The sequence below is a fragment of the Budorcas taxicolor genome, chromosome X (assembly GCF_023091745.1).
Source record: "Budorcas taxicolor isolate Tak-1 chromosome X, Takin1.1, whole genome shotgun sequence".
Lineage (NCBI taxonomy): Eukaryota > Metazoa > Chordata > Mammalia > Artiodactyla > Bovidae > Budorcas > Budorcas taxicolor.
Window position 1 is genome coordinate 52,996,033 of NC_068935.1, and position 18,309 is coordinate 53,014,341.

At 41.1% G+C, this 18,309-nt stretch overlaps 1 pseudogene; it reads right to left on the minus strand.

The window, feature by feature from the left end:
* Positions 1-14,846: 14,846 nt before the first annotated feature.
* LOC128070521 (spermatid nuclear transition protein 3-like) lies at positions 14,847-15,362 on the minus strand (annotated as a pseudogene).
* Between the last annotated feature and the right edge of the window lie 2,947 nt (positions 15,363-18,309).

Consider the following 18,309-nt stretch of genomic DNA (forward strand, 5'->3'; position numbering starts at 1 on the left):
TTTGATTTCTGGTTCCTCTGCCTTTTCTAAAACCAACTTGGTGTTTTTCCCTCTGGCTTACTTCACTCTGTATAATCGGCTCCAGTTTCATCAACCTCATTAGAACTAATTCAAATGTATTCTTTGTTGGCTGAGTATTAGTATACTAACACATAAATATGGAATTTAAAAAGATGGTAATGATAACCCTGTATGTGAGACAGCAAAAGAGACACAGATGTATAGAACAGACTTTTGGATTCTGTGGGAGTGGGAGAGGGTGGGATGATTTGGGAGAATGTCACTGAAACATGCATAATATGTAAGAAATGAATCACCAGTCTAGGTTTGATACAGGATACAGGATGCTTAGGGTTGGTGCACTGGGATAACGCAAAGAGATGATATAGCAAGGGTGGTGGGAGGGGGGTTCAGGATTGGGAACTCACGTACATCCGTGGTGGATTCATGTCAATGTATGGCAAAACCAATACAGCATTGTAAAGTAAAAAAATGTAAATGTTCGTGTTTCATGTATTCTGAAGCCTGGCTTGGATACTTGGATACTTTTGAACATTATTTTACTAGCATGTGAGATAAGCACAATTGTGCAATAGTTTGAGCATTCTTTGACATTGCCTTTCTTTGGGATTGGAATGAAAACTGACCTTTTCCAGTCCTGTGGCCACTGCTGAGTTTTCCAAATTTGCTGGCATATTGAGTGCAGCACTTTCACAGCATCATCTTTCAGGATTTGAAATAACTCCACTGGAATTCCATCACCTCCACTAGCTTTGTTCGTAGTGATGTTTTCTAAGGTCCACTTGACTTCATATTCCAGGATGTCTGGCTGTAGGTTAGTGATCACACCATTGCGATTATCTGGGCCATGAAGATTTTTTTTTGTACAGTCCTTCTGTGTATTCTTGCCACCTCTTCTTAATATCTTCTGCTCCTGTTAGGTCCATACCATTTCTGTCCTTTATCGAGCCCATCTTTGCATGAAATGTTCCCTTGGTATCTCTAATTTTCTTGAAGAAGAGATATCTAGTCTTTCTCATTCTATTTTTTCCCCTCTATTTCTTTTCATTGTTTGCTGAGGAAGGCTTTCTTATCTCTCCTTGCTGTTCTTTGGAACTCTACATTTAGATACTTATATTTTTCCTATTCTCCTTTGCTTTTCACTTCTCTTGTTTTCAAGCTATTTGTAAGTAACAACCCTTTTGCCTTTTTGCATTTCTTTTCCACGGGGATGGTCTTGATCCTTGTCTCCTGTACAATGTCACAAACCTCCATCCATAGTTCATCAGGCACTCTATCAGATCCAGTCCCTTAAATCTATTTCTCACTTCTACTGTATAATCATAAGGGATTTGATTTAGGTCATACCTGAATGGTCTAGTTTTTTCCCCTACTTTCTCCAATTTAAGTCTGAATTTAGCAATAAGGAGTTCATTATCTGAGCCACAGTCAGCTCCCAGTCTTGTTTTTACTGATTGTATAGAACTTCTCCATCTTTGGCTGCAAAGAATTAATCAATCTGATTTCGGTGTTGGCCATCTGGTGATGTCCTTGTATGGAGTTTTCTCTTGTGATGTTGGAAGAGGGTGTTTTCTATGACCAGTGCATTCTCTTGGTACAACTCTATTAGTCTTTGCCCTGCTTCTTTCCATATTCCAAGGCCAAATTTGCCTGTTACTCCAGGTGTTTCTTGACTTCCTACTTTTGCATTCCAGTACCCTATAATGAAAAGGACATTTTTTTTGGGGGGAGATGTTCGTACTAAAAGGTCTTGTAGGTCTTCACAGAACCATTCAACTTCAGCTTCTTCAGCATTACTGGTTGTGGCATAGGCTTGGATTACTGTGATTTTGAATGGTTTGCTTTGGAAAAGAACAGAGATCATTCTGTCATTTTTGAGATTGCATCCAAGTACTGCATTTCAGACTCTTTTGTTGACCATGATGGCTGCTCCATTTCTTCTAAAGGATTCCTACACACAGTAGTAAATATAATGGTCATCTGAGTTAAATTCACCCATTCCAATCCATTTTAGTTCGCTGATTCCAAGAATGTCAACATTCACTCTTGCCATCTTCTGTTTGACCACTTCCAATTTGCCTTGATTCATGGACCTAACATTCCAGGTTCCTATGCAATATTGCTCTTTACACCATCAGACCTTGCTTCTATCACCAGTCACATCCACAGCTGGGTATTGTTTTTGCTTTGGCTCCATCCCTTCATTCTTTCTAGAGTTATTTCTCCACTGATCTCCAGTAGCATATTGGGTACCTACTGACCTGGGGAGTTCCTTTTTCAGTATCCTATCATTTTGCCTTTTCATACTGTTCCTGAGATCTCAAGGCAAGAATAATGAAGTGGTTTGTCATTCCCTTCTCCAGTGGACCACATTCTGTCAGACCTCTCCACCATGACCCGCCCGTCTTGGGTGGCCCCACATGGCATGGCTTAGTTTCACTGAGTTAGACAAGGGTGTGGTCCATGTCATTTGATTGACTAGTTTTCTGTGATTATGGTTTCCGTGTGTCTGCCCTTTGATGCCCTCTCGCCACATCTGCCATCTTACTTGGTTTTCTCTTACCTTGGGCGTGGGGTATCTCTTCACGTCTGCTCCAGCAAAGTGCTGCCACTTCTCCTTACCTTGGACAAGGGCTATCTCTTCACCACAGCCCCTCCTTACATTGAATGTGGAGCAGCTCCTCTCAGCCCTCCTGTGCCCACACAGCCACTTTACATATTCATATATTTGGGCTTACTACTTGGCTCAGTTGGTAAAGCATCTGCCTGCAACGCAGGAGATGCAGGTTCAATCCCTGGGTCAGGAAATTCCCCTCAGGAGGCCATGCCAAACCTCTCCAGTATTCTTGTTAGGAGAATTCCATGGGGAGAGGTGCTAGCAGGCTGTAGTCCATAGAGTCACAAAGAATCAGACATGAGTGAAATGACTGAACACAAACACTCACATATATTCTTATTCTTTAAGATTTAATTTCCCATTTATGTTGTTACAGAATGTTGAGCAGAGTTCCCTGTGGTTTTGTAGTAGATCTTTGTTGGCTATCTATTTTACATATAGTGGTGTGTATATGTTAATCCTCAACTCCTGATTTATCCCTCCACCCCCCCAACTTCCCATTTGATAACCATCAGTTTGGCTTCTATGTAGATGTATTTTTGATGTGGTCTTTGGGGGAGGCAGCTTTTTCCAGTAGTCATTTATGGATGTCAGATTTGGACTATAAAGAAAGCTCAGCACTGATGAATTGATGCTTTTGAACTGTAGTGTTGGAGAGGACTCTTGAGAGTCCCTTGGACTGCAAAGAGATCCAACTAGTCCATCCTAAAGGAAATCAGTCCTAAATATTCATTGGAAGGACTGATGCTGAAGCTGAAACTCCAATACTCTGGCCACCTGATGTGAAGAACTGACTCATTTGAAAAGACCCAGATGCTGGGAAAGATTGAAGGTGGGAGAAGGGGATGACAGAGGATGAGATGGTTGGAAGGCATCACCGACTCAATGGACATAAGTTTTGTTAAACTCCGGAAGTTGGTGACAGACAGGGATGCCTGGAGTGCTGCAGTCCATGGCATCACAAACAGTCACACATGACTGATCGATTGAACTGTACTGAGTCCTAGTTTTCTATTTTTCTCTTCATTGCCTGTGTTTTGGTGTCACATACAATAAATCATTTCTAAGATGAATGTTATATAATTTCTCCTGTATGTTTTCTTCTAGTAGTTTTATAGTTTCAGATCTTACATTTAAATCTTTAATCAACTTTTTGTTTAGTTTTGTGTATCATATAAGGTAACGGTCCAGTGTCATTCTTTTACATTCAGATGTCTAGTTTGCCCATTGTGGTTAATTGAAGAGATAGTAAAGTGAAATTTAATATTGATCACCTCAAGGCAGAAATGGGTGACAGCCTGTAGGAAAGGTAATAGGGTGAGGGACCTGCCAGGAGCATGTCAAGTTTGGGGACTCCCACTAGATTCCTGCTGATATGTGGCTGATATGTGCAGATGTGTTCTCACTCTTAGCACATAAACCTCCGCCAAGTAAGAGAAGCCTCTGGGGCAGCAGTATTGTGCTCTTATCATGAGTCCATGGGCACTCTTTTGGCTTTTGCCTTCGGTGTCATTCAAATATGGGGTCATAATACAAGGACATGGCATTCCTCTTGACCACTGATAAAAGAAGCTTCTTGTTTAAAATCCTTTGACTTATGATCCACTCTCTACTGTATTGTTTTTATGACATTTTCAAACAGATTCTTAGACATACTTGGCAGAGGAGAGTATACACTTTGACACAGTCTTAGATAATTGAACTTCTGATAATATTTTACATCACCACACTGTTGATTTCTAATCCATTTACCTCTCTGGCATGCGTTTCTGATAAAATACATACTCAAAAAACTGTCATAAAAGCTGCAGGTAACAGGCAGTAAGTGATCAGAGAACATGAAGAAATTAAGATAATGAGAAAAATTTTAGGAGCAGGTGACCATTGGGCTAGCCTCAGTTTGTTGCTAGTTTCTGAGTCACAGAAGATAGAATGGATACAGGCAAAGAGGAAAGCAGAAGGTCTTAGGGAAATCATTGTATTAGTCAATAGAGGTTGTTATGGACACAGCTAGAGAGCTCAGTTGGAATCTATTCATAGGGAACCTGTAAAAGTGGAAGTCTAAAGAGTTGGTACTACTCTTTGTAAATGCTAATGAGCAAATCCGCACCCCCCCCCAAAAAAAAAACCCTGCCAAAACACAAAACAACATTTGCAATAGGACTTGACATGTCTGAATCACAATATACCATCCTTTTCCAGGGGAACTACAGGCATCCAATATTGATATTTTGTGTTATCCTACTTGGATATATCCTTTCTCAAGTCATGACTTATTATTTATGTTTTTCTGTTTTAACCCTTGGTGTTCTTGGAACCTTTATTTTTATTTTATTCATTTTATTTTTTATTTATTTATTAATTTTATTTTTACTTTATTTTACTTTACAATACTGTATTGGTTTTGCCATACATTGACATGAATCCACGACGGGTGTATACGAGCTCCCAATCCTGAATCCCCGTCCCACCTCCCACCCCATATCATCTCTCTGGATCATCCCCATACACCAGCCCCAAGCATCCTGTATCCTGTATCAAACATAGACTGGCACTTTGTTTCTTACATGATAGTATACATGTTTCAATGCTATTCTCCCAAATCGTCCCACCCTCTCCCTCAGAGTCCAAAGGTCCGTTTTATACATCTGTGTCTCTTTTGCTGTCTCATATACAGGGTCATCATTACTATCTTTCTAAATTCCGTATATATGTATCAGTATACTGTATTGGTGTTTTTCTTTCTGGCTTACTTCACTCTGTATAATCGGCTAGAGTTTCATCCATCTCAGAACTGATTCAAATATATTCTTTTTAATGGCTGAGTAATACTCCATTGTGTATATGTACCACAGCTTTCTTATCCATTCATCTGCTGATGGACATCTAGGTTGTTTCCATGTCCTGGCTATTATAAACAGTGCTGCGATGAACATTGCGGTACATGTGTCTCTTTCAATTCTGGTTTCCTCGGTGTGTATGCCCAGCAGAGGGATTGCTGGGTCATAAGGCAGTTCTATTTGCAATTTTTAAAGGAATCCCCACACTATTCTCCATAGTAGCTGTATTAGTTTGCATTCCCACCAACAGTGTAAGAGGGTTCCCTTTTCTCCACACCCTTTCCAGCATTTATTGCTTGTAGACTTTTGGATCGCAGCCATTCTGACTGGTGTGAAGTGGTACCTCATTGTGGTCTTGATTTGCATTTCTCTGATAATGAATGATGTTGAGCATCTTTTCATGTGATTGTTAGCCATTTGTATGTCTTCTTTGGAGAAATGTCTATTTAGTTCTTTGGCCCATTTTTGATTGGGTCATTTATTTTTCTGGAGTTGAGCTGCATAAGTTGCTTGTATATTTTTGAGATTAGTTGTTTGTCCATTGCTTCATTTGCTATTGTTTTCTCCCATTCAGAAGGCTGTCTTTTCACCTTGCTTATAGTTTCCTTTGTTGTGCAGAAGCTTTTAATTTTAATTAGATCCCATTTGTTTATCTTTGCTTTTATTTCCAGAATTCTGGGAGGAGGATCATAGAGGATCCTCCTGTTATTTATGTCGGAGAGTGTTTTGCCTATGTTCTCCTCTAGGAGTTTTATAGTTTCTGGTCTTACATTTAGATCTTTAATCCATTTTGTGTTTATTTGTGTGTGTGGTGTTAGAAAGTGATCTAGTTTCATTCTTTTACAAGTGGTTGACCAGTTTTCCCAGCACCACTTGTTAAAGAGATTGTCTTTACTCCATTGTATATTCTTGCCTCCTTTGTCGAAGTTAAGGTGTCCATAGGTGTGTGGATTTATCTCTGGGCTTTCTATTTTGTTCCATTGATCTATATTTCTGTCTTTGTGCCAGTACCATACTGTATTGATGATTGTGGCTTTGTAGTAGAGCCTGAAGTCAGGCAAGTTGATTCCTCCAGTTCCATTCTTCTTTCTCAAGATTGCTTTGGCTATTCGAGGTTTTTTGTATTTTCATACAAATCTTGAAATTTGTTCTAGTTCTGTGAAAAATACCGCTGGTAGCTTGATAGGGATTGCATTGAATCTGTAGATTGCTTTGCGTAGTATTCTCATTTTCACTATATTGATTTTTCCAATCCATGAACATGGTATATTTCTCCATCTATCAGTGTCCTCTTTGATCTCTATCATCAGTGTTTTATAGTTTTCGATATATAGGTCTTTAGTTTCTTTAGGTAGGTATATACCTAAGTATTTTATTGTTTTCGTTGCAATGGTGAATGGAATTGTTTCCTTAATTTCTTTTTCTACTTTCTCATTATTAGTGTATAGGAATGTAAGGGATTTCTGAGTGTTGATTTTATATCCTGCAACTTTACTATATTCATTGATTAGTTCTAGTAATTTTCTGGTGGAATCTTTAGGATTTTCTATGTAGAGGATCATGTCATCTGCAAACAGTGAGAGTTTTCCTTCTTCTTTTCCAATTTGGATTCATTTTATTTCTTTTTCTGCTCTGATTGCTGTGGCCAAAACTTCCAGAACTATGTTGAATAGTAGCAGTGAAAGTGGGCACCCTTGTCTTGTTCCTGACTTTAGGGGAAATGCTTTCAATTTTTCACCATTGAGGATAATGTTTGCTGTGGGTTTGTCATATATAGCTTTTATTATGTTGAGGTATGTTCCTTCTATTCCTGCTTTCTGGAGAGTTTTTATCATAAATGAATGTTGAATTTTGTCAAAGGCCTTCTCTGCATCTATTGAGATAATCATATGGCTTTTATTTTTCAATTTGTTAATGTGGTGAATTACATTGATTGATTTGCAGATATCGAAGAATCCTTGCATCCCTGGGATAAAGCCCACTTAGTCATGGTGTATGATCTTTTTAATGTGTTGTTGGGTTCTGATTGCTAGAATTTTGTTGAGGATTTTTGCATCTATGTTCATCAGTGATATTGGCCTGAAGTTTTCCTTTTTTTTGGCGTCTTTGTCAGGTTTTGGTATTAGGGTGATGGTGGCCCCATAGAAAGAGTTTGGAAGTTTACCTTCCTCAGCAATTTTCTGGAAGAGCTTGAGTGGGATAGGTGTTAGCTCTTCTCTACATTTTTGGTAGCATTCAGCTGTGAAGCCGTCTGGACCTGGGCTTTTGTTTGCTGGAAGATTTCTGATTACAGTTTCAATTTCCGTGCTTGTGATGAGTCTGTTAAATTTTCTATTTCTTCCTGGTTCAGTTTTGGAAAATTGTACTTTTCTAAGAATTTGTCCATTTCTTCCACGTTGTCCATTTTATTGGCATATAGTTGCTGATAGTAGTCTCTTATGATCCTTTGTATTTCTGTGTTGTCTGTTGTGATCTCTCCAGTTTCATTTCTAATTTTATTGATTTTATTCTTCTCCCTTTGTTTCTTGATGAGTCTGGCTAATGGTTTGTCAATTTTATTTATCCTTTCAAAGAACCAGCTTTTGGCTTTGTTGATTTTTGCTATGGTCTCTTTTGTTTATTTTGCATTTATTTCTGCCCTAATTTTTAAGATTTCTTTCCTTCTACTAACTCTGGGGTTCTTTATTTCTTCCTTTTCTAGTTGCTTTAGGTGTAGAGTTAGGTTACTTATTTGACTTTTTTCTTGTTTCTTGAGGTATGCCTGTATTGCTATGAACTTTCCTCTAAGCACTGCTTTTACAGTGTCCCACAGGTTTTGGGTTGCTGTGTTTTCATTTTCATTCGTTTCTATGCATATTTTGATTTCTTTTTTTGATTTATTCTGTGATTTGTTGGTTATTCAGAAGCGTGTTGTTCAGCCTACATATGTTGTGATTTTTAATAGTTTTTCTCCTGTAATTGAGATCTAATCTTAGTGCATTATGGTCAGAAAAGATGCTTGGAATGATTTCGATTTTTTGAATTTATCAAGGTTAGATTCATGGCCCAGGATGTGATCTATCCAGGAAAAGGTTCCATGAGCACTTGAGAAAATGGTGAAATTCATTGTTTTGGGATGAAATGTCCTATAGATATCAATTAGGTCTAACTGGTCTATTGTATCATTTAAAGCTTGCATTTCTTTGTTAATTTTCTGTTTAGTTGATCTGTCCATAGGTGTGAGTGGGGTATTAAAGTCTCCCGCTATTATTGTGTTATTGTTAATTTCCCTTTTCATGCTTGTTAGCATTTGTCTTACATATTGTGGTGCTCCTATGTTGGGTGCATATATATTTATAATTGTTATATCTTCTTCTTGGATTGATCCTTTGATCATTATGTAGTGGCCTTCTTTGTCTCTTTTCACAGCCTTTGTTTTAAAGTCTATTTTATCAGAGATGAGTATTGCTACTCCTGCTTTCTTTTGGTCTCTATTTGTGTGTAATATCTTTTTCCAGCCCTTCACTTTCAGTCTTTATGTGTCCGTTGTTTGAGATGGGTCTATTGTAGGCAGCATATATAGGGATCTTGTTTTTGTATCCATTCAGCCAGTCTTTGCCTTTTGGTTGGGGCATTCAACCCTTTTATGTTTAAGGTAATTATTGATTAATGTGATCCCGTTGCCATTTACTTTATTGTTTTGGGTTCGGGTTTACACACCCTTTTTGTGTTTCCTGTCTAGAGAATATCCTTTAGTATTTGTTGGAGAGCTGGTTTGGTGGTGCTGAATTCTCTCAGCTTTTGCTTGTCTGTAAAGCTTTTTATTTCTCCTTCATATTTGAATGAGATCCTTGCTGGGTACAGTAATCTGGGCTGTAGGTTATTGTCTTTCATCACTTTAAGTATGTCTTGCCATTCCCTCCTGGCCTGAAGAGTTTCTATTGAAAGATCTGCAGTTATCCTTATGGGAATCCCCTTGTGTGTTATTTGTTGTTTTTCCCTTGCTGCTTTTAATATTTGTTCTTTATGTTTGGTATTTGTTAATTTGATTAATATATATCTTGTGGGGTTTCTCCTTGGGTTTATCCTATTTGGAACTCTCTGGGTTTCTTGGCCTTGGGTGATTATTTCCTTCCCCATTTTAGGGAAGTTTTCAACTATTATCTCATCAAGAATTTTATCATGGTCTTTCTTTTTGTCTTCTTCTTCTGGGACTCCTATAATTCGAATGTTGGAGCGTTTCATATTGCCCTGGAGGTCTCTGAGGTTGTCCTCATTTCTTTTAATTTGTTCTTCTTTTTTCCTCTCTGATTCATTTATTTCTACCATTCTATCTTCTATTTCACTAATCCTATCTTCTGCCTCTGTTATTCTACTATTTGTTGCCTCCAGAGTGTTTCTGATCTCATTTATTGCATTATTCATTATATATTGACTCTTTTTTATTTATTCTAGGTCCTTGTTAAACCTTTCTTGCATCTTCTCAATCCTTGTCTCCAGGCTATTTATCTGTGATTCCATTTTGATTTCAAGATTTTGGATCATTTTCACTGTCATTATTTGGAGTTCTTTATCAGGTAGATTCCCTATCTTCCCCTTTTGTTTGGTTTGGTGGGCATTTATCCTGTTCCTTTACCTGATGTGTATTCCTGTCTCTTCATCTTGGTTATATTGCTGTGTTTGGGGTGGCCTTTCTATATTCTGGGAATTTGTGGAGTTCTCTTTATTATGGAGTTTCCTCACTGTGGGTGGGGTTGTACCAGTGGCTTGTCAAGGTTTCTTGGTTAGGGAGGCTTGTGTTGCAGTTCTGGTGGATGGAGCTGGATTTCTTCTCTCTGGAGTGCTATGAATTGTCCAGTAATGGGTTGTGAGACATCAATGGTTTGGGAGCAGTTTTGAGCTGCCTGTATATTGAAGCTCAGGGGTGTGTTCCTGTGTTGCTGGAGAATTTGCGTGATATGCCTTGCTCTGGAACTTGTTGGCCCTTGGGTGGTGCTTGGTTTCAGTGTAGGTATGGAGGCGTTTGATGAGCTCCTATTGATTAATGTTCCCGGATTCAGGATTTCTCTGATGTTCTTAGGATTTGGACTTAGGCCTCCTGTTTCTGGTTTTCAGTTTTATTTTTACCCTAGCCTCAGGACCTCTCCATCTATACAGCACTGATGATAAAGCATCTAGGTTAAAGATGAAAGGATTCTCCACATTGAGGGTCACCCATAGAGGTTCACTGAGTTACACGGAGAAGAGAAGAGGGAGGGGGTTGTTAGAGGTGACTGGAATGAGATGAGGTGGGATCAAAAGAGGAGAGAGCAAGCTAGCCAGTAATCATTTCCTTATGTATGCTCCACAGTCTGGACCACTCAGAGGTGTTCATGGAGTTATACAGGGAAGAGGAGAGGGAGGAAGTAGACAGAGGTGGCCAGGAGAATAAGAGGGAAATAAAAGGGAAAGAGAGGGATCCGGCCAGTAACCAGTTCCCTGAGTGTTCTCCACTGTCTGGAACACACAGAGATTCACAGGGTTGGGTAGAGAAGAGAAGCGGGAGGGAGGAGACAGAGGCCACCTGGTGGAGAAAAAGGAGAGTCCAAAGGAGGGGAGAGTGGTCAAGCCAGTAATCTCGCTCTCAGGTAAAATTGGGTACCGAAGATTGGGTTTTTACATGTACGAAATTGACAACAAATACCAAAAAGCAAAGATTAAAAATCTGGAGTAGAGACTGGATTTTCAAAAATACAATATTAAGGAAAAGAAGAAGAAGAGAAAAAAGAAAGAAAAAACAAACAAACAAAAAAAAAAACACAAAGCCACAAGAATTATTAAAAATAATAATTAGAGAAATAGAGTACTTAAAAACTTAAGAAAGTTTAAAAAAAAGAAAAAAATCAACTCAAAAAAAAAAAAAGATTGTAAAAATAGTAAAGGTATATCTGGCCCTTTCTCTGGTGTTGTGGGTTGTGTGGGGTCACTTCCAAAGCTGTTCCCTCTGTTTAACTTCCTCTGTTTGCTGGTCTCTTCAGTGTCTGATTTCCATCTTGACATAGGGAGGGCGGTGGTGGACACACTAGGCTCACTGTTCAGTCGTGCTGTGAGGAGGGAGGGATGCTGCAAACAAATATTACTGGAGTGTGCTTGCAGTGTCTCATCCACTCTGGGCTTGCCCCTGCTCACGGTGCACACCGCTCCGGCTCTATATAGCTCCACCAGGGAACTGTCTGAGGCTGGCCCTAGGCTTCATGCACCTCCCCGGTCTAAGCCACTCAGCCTCGGCGCTCAGGAAGCCCTCAGAGGTGCAGATTTGGTTGGGCCTGCGTTTTGTGCCCTTCCCAGGTCCAAGTAGCTCAGGAGTTTGGCGAGCACAATCGCTGCAACTATGGCCTTTCCCTGCTGCTCAGTTTTCTGGGTGTACCACTGGCATTCCTTCTCAGGTGGATGATGACTGTCCAGAACACCCAGAAGTCTTAGTTAACAGAGAAGCCTGCTTGCATTTTGGTAGGTAATGTCTCTCTTGGGCTGTGATTGCCCCCTTCCTGCCCTTAAGGCTCTGGCTGCCTGTCACTGGAGGGGGATGGTCTGCAGCCGGCTATTTCCAATCTGTCCTTTGTTTTGTCCATGGTCCTGGCAGTGTCTAATGTTCAAGCGTTTCGCGTGGTAGCTATCCCACAGTCTGGTTTGCTAGCCCAAGTTAGTTTGTTCTGTCCACGCGCAGGGCATTCCAGCCCAATTCTCAAAGAAGCACTGCAGCCCGCGCCTCCCGGGGCCTGATTCTTTAAAAGCACTGCCGGCTGCGCCTCCCGCTCCTCCCTGCCCAGCCCCCAATTTCTAGTGGTGGATGCAGGCGTCTGCGCTGCTTTTCCACTGAGGGAGTTACTGTTGGGCTCGTAATCTGTTGGTTTTAATTATTTATTTATTTTTCCTTCCTGTTATGTTGCCCTATGTGCTTCCAAAGCTCGCCACAGACTCGGCTGCGAGAATGTTTCCTGGTGTTTGGAACCCTCTCTTTTTAAGAGTCTCTTCCCGGGACGGGATTCCCTTCCTGGGTCGGAGCTCCCTCCCTACCTCCTTTGTCTCTTTTTTTGTCTTATTATATTTTTTCCTACCTGTTTTTGAAGCCAATGATCTGCTTTGCTGGGTGCCTGATGTCCTCTGCCAGCATTCAGTAGTTGTTTTGTGGAATTTACTCAGCGTTGAAATGTTCTTTTGATGGATTTTTGAGGGAGAAAGTGGTCTCCCCGTCCTATTCCTCCGCCATCTTAGGACCACCTCCCTCGGATCCTTTTTAAACTCTGTGCATCCTCACCTCTTTCTGGAATGTGGCAGTGTATCAGTGTATTTTAAAATATATACCAAGGCTACTTTGGGGAAACAAGACCCTCTAACATCTGTTTTTGGTCCACCTCAGGGCTGCCCTGATAGCTCAGTTGGGAAAGAATCCACTTGCAATTCTGTAGATCCTGGTTCAATCCCTGTGTCTGGAAGATCCACTGGAGAAGGGATATGCTACCCACTCCAGTATTCTTTGGCTTCTCTTGTGGCTCAGCTGGTAAAGAATCTGCCTGCAATGCGGGAGACCTGGGTTCCATCTCTGGATTTGGAAGGTTCCCTGGAGAAAAGCATCTAATGGCCTAGAGAATTCCATGGACGGTATAGTCTATGAGGTCACCAAAAGTTGGACACACCTTAGCAAATTTCACTTTCAGCTCTCCAGGCCTAGCAATCTGTTGCCTTCCCCTATAACAGCAAACATTTCATTAAGTCCAACAGCAGGAGATTAAAGTGTGATAGTGTTAAATGGTAATTATATATACAGATCTGGAATCACAGTACCTATCTATATATAAATATAAGGTCTCTCTGCCCATATCATCCTGGTAGCTGCTTTAGGTAATTAATTTTCTGCAGGCAAGGCATGAAAATGTTCCCACTACCTTTGAAAGGACAGCACACCAAGGGTGTCTTTCATTCTTATTGATTTTAAATCACATTCAGTGACTGACTTTGAATCATCAACTGGGTCTCCCACGAGTTAAAGTGCCAGAAAGATTTAATTAGGGAGCTGCAGTTCAGATAAAAGATGCCATATAATTGACTTAAAATCTGAACTCAACTCTTGATGCTGATGGTGAAACTCTGTGTTTTAGTTTTCTCTAAAATGTTTTCTGAAGACACATGGAATTCTTATGGTCAGATACTCTGCCTTTCATATCTCCATATTTGATTACTCCTGGAACCTTTTTAAACATTTCAAAATGAAAGTTAACACCAAATTAAATATTCCATACTCTTACTTTTAAACTACAATAAACTTGTAGAACTTGGACTAACAAAAGACTTTACTGGGGAAGAATGTTTTACGACTGTAGTTATTCAGGAATGCTCGGGTATAGCGATAAATAAAAGACCAACTTTTACTCTGTCTTATATTAATACTTGTATCAAAAGTCTCTGTACAGACTTCCATGGTTGTCCAGTGGTTAGGGCTCCATGCTTTCACTAGAAGGGGAATGGGTTCTATCCCTGTTCAGGGAACTATGATCCCAAAACCTGCATAGTCCCCCTCAAAAAAAAAAAAAAATTTGTGGTGGTGATCCTGTTTGTCCCCTGCACTGGGATGGGGACACAGTCACTGCCCTGGCTTTGGGAACACACTTCTCCCACCAATTTCTTAGCAAAACACTGGCCTAATCAATATTTGGTTTGTTCCCTCATAATATTATTTTAGTCCTTGGGAGTGCTAGTTGTGGGTTTTAGTTATATCAGCATTTTGTGCCTTCTGAGCACCTTTAGCTGACAGCATAGGCAAGTGATGCAACAATCCACATTATGACGTGGGTGGCCAGGAGGTGATTTCTGCCTGCCTTTCTCAGGGGAAGTATGACATTCACAATCCCCATGTGATACCCTCTTCCCATCTGGGTTCTGGCAATCTAGACCCTAATGTCATTCCACACCCCAAACAAAGGCAATAATACCACACCAGTAATCCTTGCTGCTGAGATCAATTGCTAAGCAGGGTTATCCATCTTCAGGGCAGACTCCTGACCCAATCCAGACCTCTACTCTCTGACTAAGTGTGGCCCTGAGGGTCTGTTCTGCAACCTCTCGGGACCCCATACCCTTCCCTTCTTAGGTGCCCACCTTTTCTCTTCCTTCATTCGCTTCCATCAGGAAATTCACACACACAAATATAATCTTTTCACTGTTTGATCTTTATTTTAATCACAGCCATCAGTTTACTATGATAAGGTGAGAGTCAGTCTTTTTCTGGTTGGCCATTTCTAAGAAAGCAGACCTCTGGAGACACAATTCTAAACTGTCTGACCTTTTCTATTCAGTTATTGGCTGCCCAGGTTGTACTTCTCCAGGGTCTCTTATTCTGGGGTAGCTTGAGCTTATCTCCTGCTTTGTTTTTGCCTCCTGCTCTGACTCTGCCTCATGTTTTGGTACCTTTTTCTGCTTTGATTCAATTTCTTACATGCACAGGAACAGAAAAAAAACAGTTTGGCTTTCTTGTTTTCTTCACTTTCTTTGATTGAGTGTCATATGACTGGATTTTCTTTCTCAGGGTTCCTTGTAGAGGTCTTCTGACCCTCATGGTCATCTTTCGTGCCTGGAAACACAGGAGAAGGTTACTAGTTTTGAGGAAAGAGTATAAAAACTGAGTTGTAAGGGATATCTCATGAAAAGGGATGTGGGTTGATGAGGACTTTTGTGCCAGGCAGGGGCAGTGTAGAGGTCTTAGACAGCAAGGTCAATGGAGAACATGGGGAACTTAGTTGGAGTCATCTTACCTTCACACTGCCTCTGTACCTCCATTGACAAAGGGTCTTCTTTCTTCCTTTCATCCTTGAAGCAAACCGCATTGTAACTCTTCTTGACTGCTGTGGCTTCTTGGTTACCTTAGTCATGATGACGCCAAGAAATGGCCTAACCCAGAATCTCTGCCTCTGACCTCCCTGTACATAGCCTCTCAGGAAAATGAGGAGCCACACCCTTCAATCTGATATGCCAGCTAAGCACTCCCCCAGCCATTGGTAAACTTAGACATTGGGGGACTTAGACATCACAGTATACCACTTTGCCCATCAACATGGACTAGTGGATGCTAAGGGAGGCCATGATATAACTTTCCCACTCCAGAAACTTCTGTGTGACTGATTCTGAGGAGTGGTAATTCAGGGGCATGGTGCTTCTTCTCATGACCTTTAGACTTTCCTTCAGTTCCCTTTATCCTTTGACCTATATGTCTGCCTTCAACACTCCTGCCTCCTCCATCCCTCTAAGAACCTCTGCAAAACACTTTCCATCCCTTTTCAGAACTTCAGAGTTCTCTAGTCACTTTTCTCTAGCCCATGCTTTTCCTATTGGGGGTTCTTGGGGGGCTTAAGGACCTTAAGAGTAAGCACTTAAGGTGGTTAAAGGTAATTAAGTACAGGTTGGATGTTTTTTCTACTCCATTGAGCTTTAGATATCCCCAGACTTGGTGAATCCTCAGTCTGTTTCCCCAAGATCAATACACAGTCTCCATAAGATTATACAGCAGAGCAAAAGAAGTGTTAAATGTCTCCTCTAATAATATTGTTGGGAACACTTCAACTCTCACATTGAATAGGAAACTCAACTTGCCCCATCTACCAGAAGTACATTCCTGATTTAAAAAATAATAATAATAAGATGCTCAAAGGCAAGAGTCAGATCAACACCACAGCACTAACTCTTGACCAAATCACTTACCCAGTGGTCCCTCACTGACAGTTATCAATAGGCAGGGCCCACTGCGGAGCTGACCAATAGCTCAGCAGGACAATACCAGTAGGTAGCACATTGATAGTTGTTTGCTTGTTGGCGGGGCCCAGTGAGGCACTGACCAATGCCTGAGCAAGACCCTTTGCCTAGTAACAAGATGCAGAGTAATAAGGCCAAGTGATGGGTACCTGTTAAGGGCTGTGTTCATTCTGCTCTGTTACATAAGGACACTTTGGATCCAGCATGCTGGAATCTTTTTGACTGACTCCTTTCCAACCTCAGATTTTGGTTTTTAACACTTATTTAACTTTTACTCATCATTATTTTTATTGTATTCCCAGGCATGCCTGTCACTAGTGCTTATCTCTACACCCTTCCAGCAGCTGCCACTTGATCAGATGCTCAGCATATAGTATAGCTAATAGTTAAAAGCCAACAAGAATGTGAAGGCCAGCCTACCTTGAAAACTATTCTGACCAACCTTAACCTCAAAGTGATTATTTTTCTATTCACAGTATAACAGAGCAGGATAAGCACAGTGATTAGAAGATAGCCTTTGGTGTGCCTCATTTCTCCACATCTTGTTACTAGGCAACAGATGTTGCTCAGCCTTGCTTGGTGCCCCAGAGGGCCCCATTTACATGCAACCAATTGTCAATGAGTGACAGATATTAGTTGTCCTGCTCAGTTATTGGTCAGCACCACAGTGTGTCCTGTCAACAATTAACTCACTGAGGGACCAGTGGGAAGTCAAGGGTGATGTGGTGGTTATCAGGTGGAGAGAGATATGAGGCAGATTCTGGCCTTCTTCTAGAGGCCCTGGAGCTCACTCAGCCTTGGGCCAGCAGGTGAGCTCAAGGGCCCAGGGAACAGACTGGGGACTACATCCTGTAGCACTGCAGAACCTCCCTAAGGCCCTCCACTAGCCTTGGTCCAGGCCTTGAGGAGCAATGAACCTCTCTCCCATCCTTGTCTCTGTGACCTAACAGCAGTGGCCATCTTTCTGAGTCTCAGTCTGTGAGAAATGATCTCCCTATTTGGATGGCCTGAAGAGACTGAGGACCTATTAGGTTGGGTGCCTGGCTCTGTCAGGGATGCGAGCTGGGCAGAATGTGGGAACCTGGCCCTGAAGGAGCTGCTGAGATTCGCTTCTGCTTAATGAGATCTGGGACATTTCAGGGTGAAAACTGTGCCTTGAGACTTTGCCCTTTCTTGTCAGGACAGAGAATAACATTCATCTGATAGAGATTTACCAGAACATCACTACTCGACCATGACCTGACCTTAAGAACAAAGGGTCAGACACCAAGAAGTCTGCAACAGCTAACCACACCTCTCTCTAATATTTGTTTTTGAACAAACTTACTGAAAACTTTCAGTAACTTTGGGTTCTTAGAGCATGAGCCACCCATCTCCTTGTATGAATTTGTAATAAACCTTTCTCTGTTCCAAACTCTAACGTTTAGTTTTGATGAACCTCATTCTGCCTCAGACACATGGACTTGCAATTTCGGTAACAACAATACTGTCTAAGGACAGACTTTGCCTCTCATAAACAATGGTAGAGACTGGCCAAGTACCCACAATCATCCATAACATACCCACTGACTTGGCTTGGCTAAACTTAGGCAAGATTCTCTCCTCTGAACTTCAGTTTTCCCCGAAGCTTGAGCAAGCACTAAGGTTCAGACGTTTCTGTCTCCCTTAACAGCTCATTTTGAGAATCAACTTAATACAGAGAGAAACACTTCCTGTGAAACTGCTCCATCATGCTGTCTGCTCATCCGTCCATCCCCACCACTTGCCCCATCACACACACACACACACACACACACACACACGTTGCTGCTCGTGCTGCTTATCCTTCAATGTTAAAGGAACATGTTTTTCTGTTTTATTTTGAGACATGTGAAGATCTTGTTGTCAAAGAATTCTCCCTATTACAATCATTCAGTTCAATCGCTCAGTAATGTCTAAATCTCTGTCTACCATGGACTGCAGCACACCAGGCTACCCTGTCCATCACCAGCTCCTGGAGCTTGCTCAAACTCAAGTCCATCGAATAGGTGATGCCATCCAACCATCTCATCTTCTGTCACCCCCTTTTCC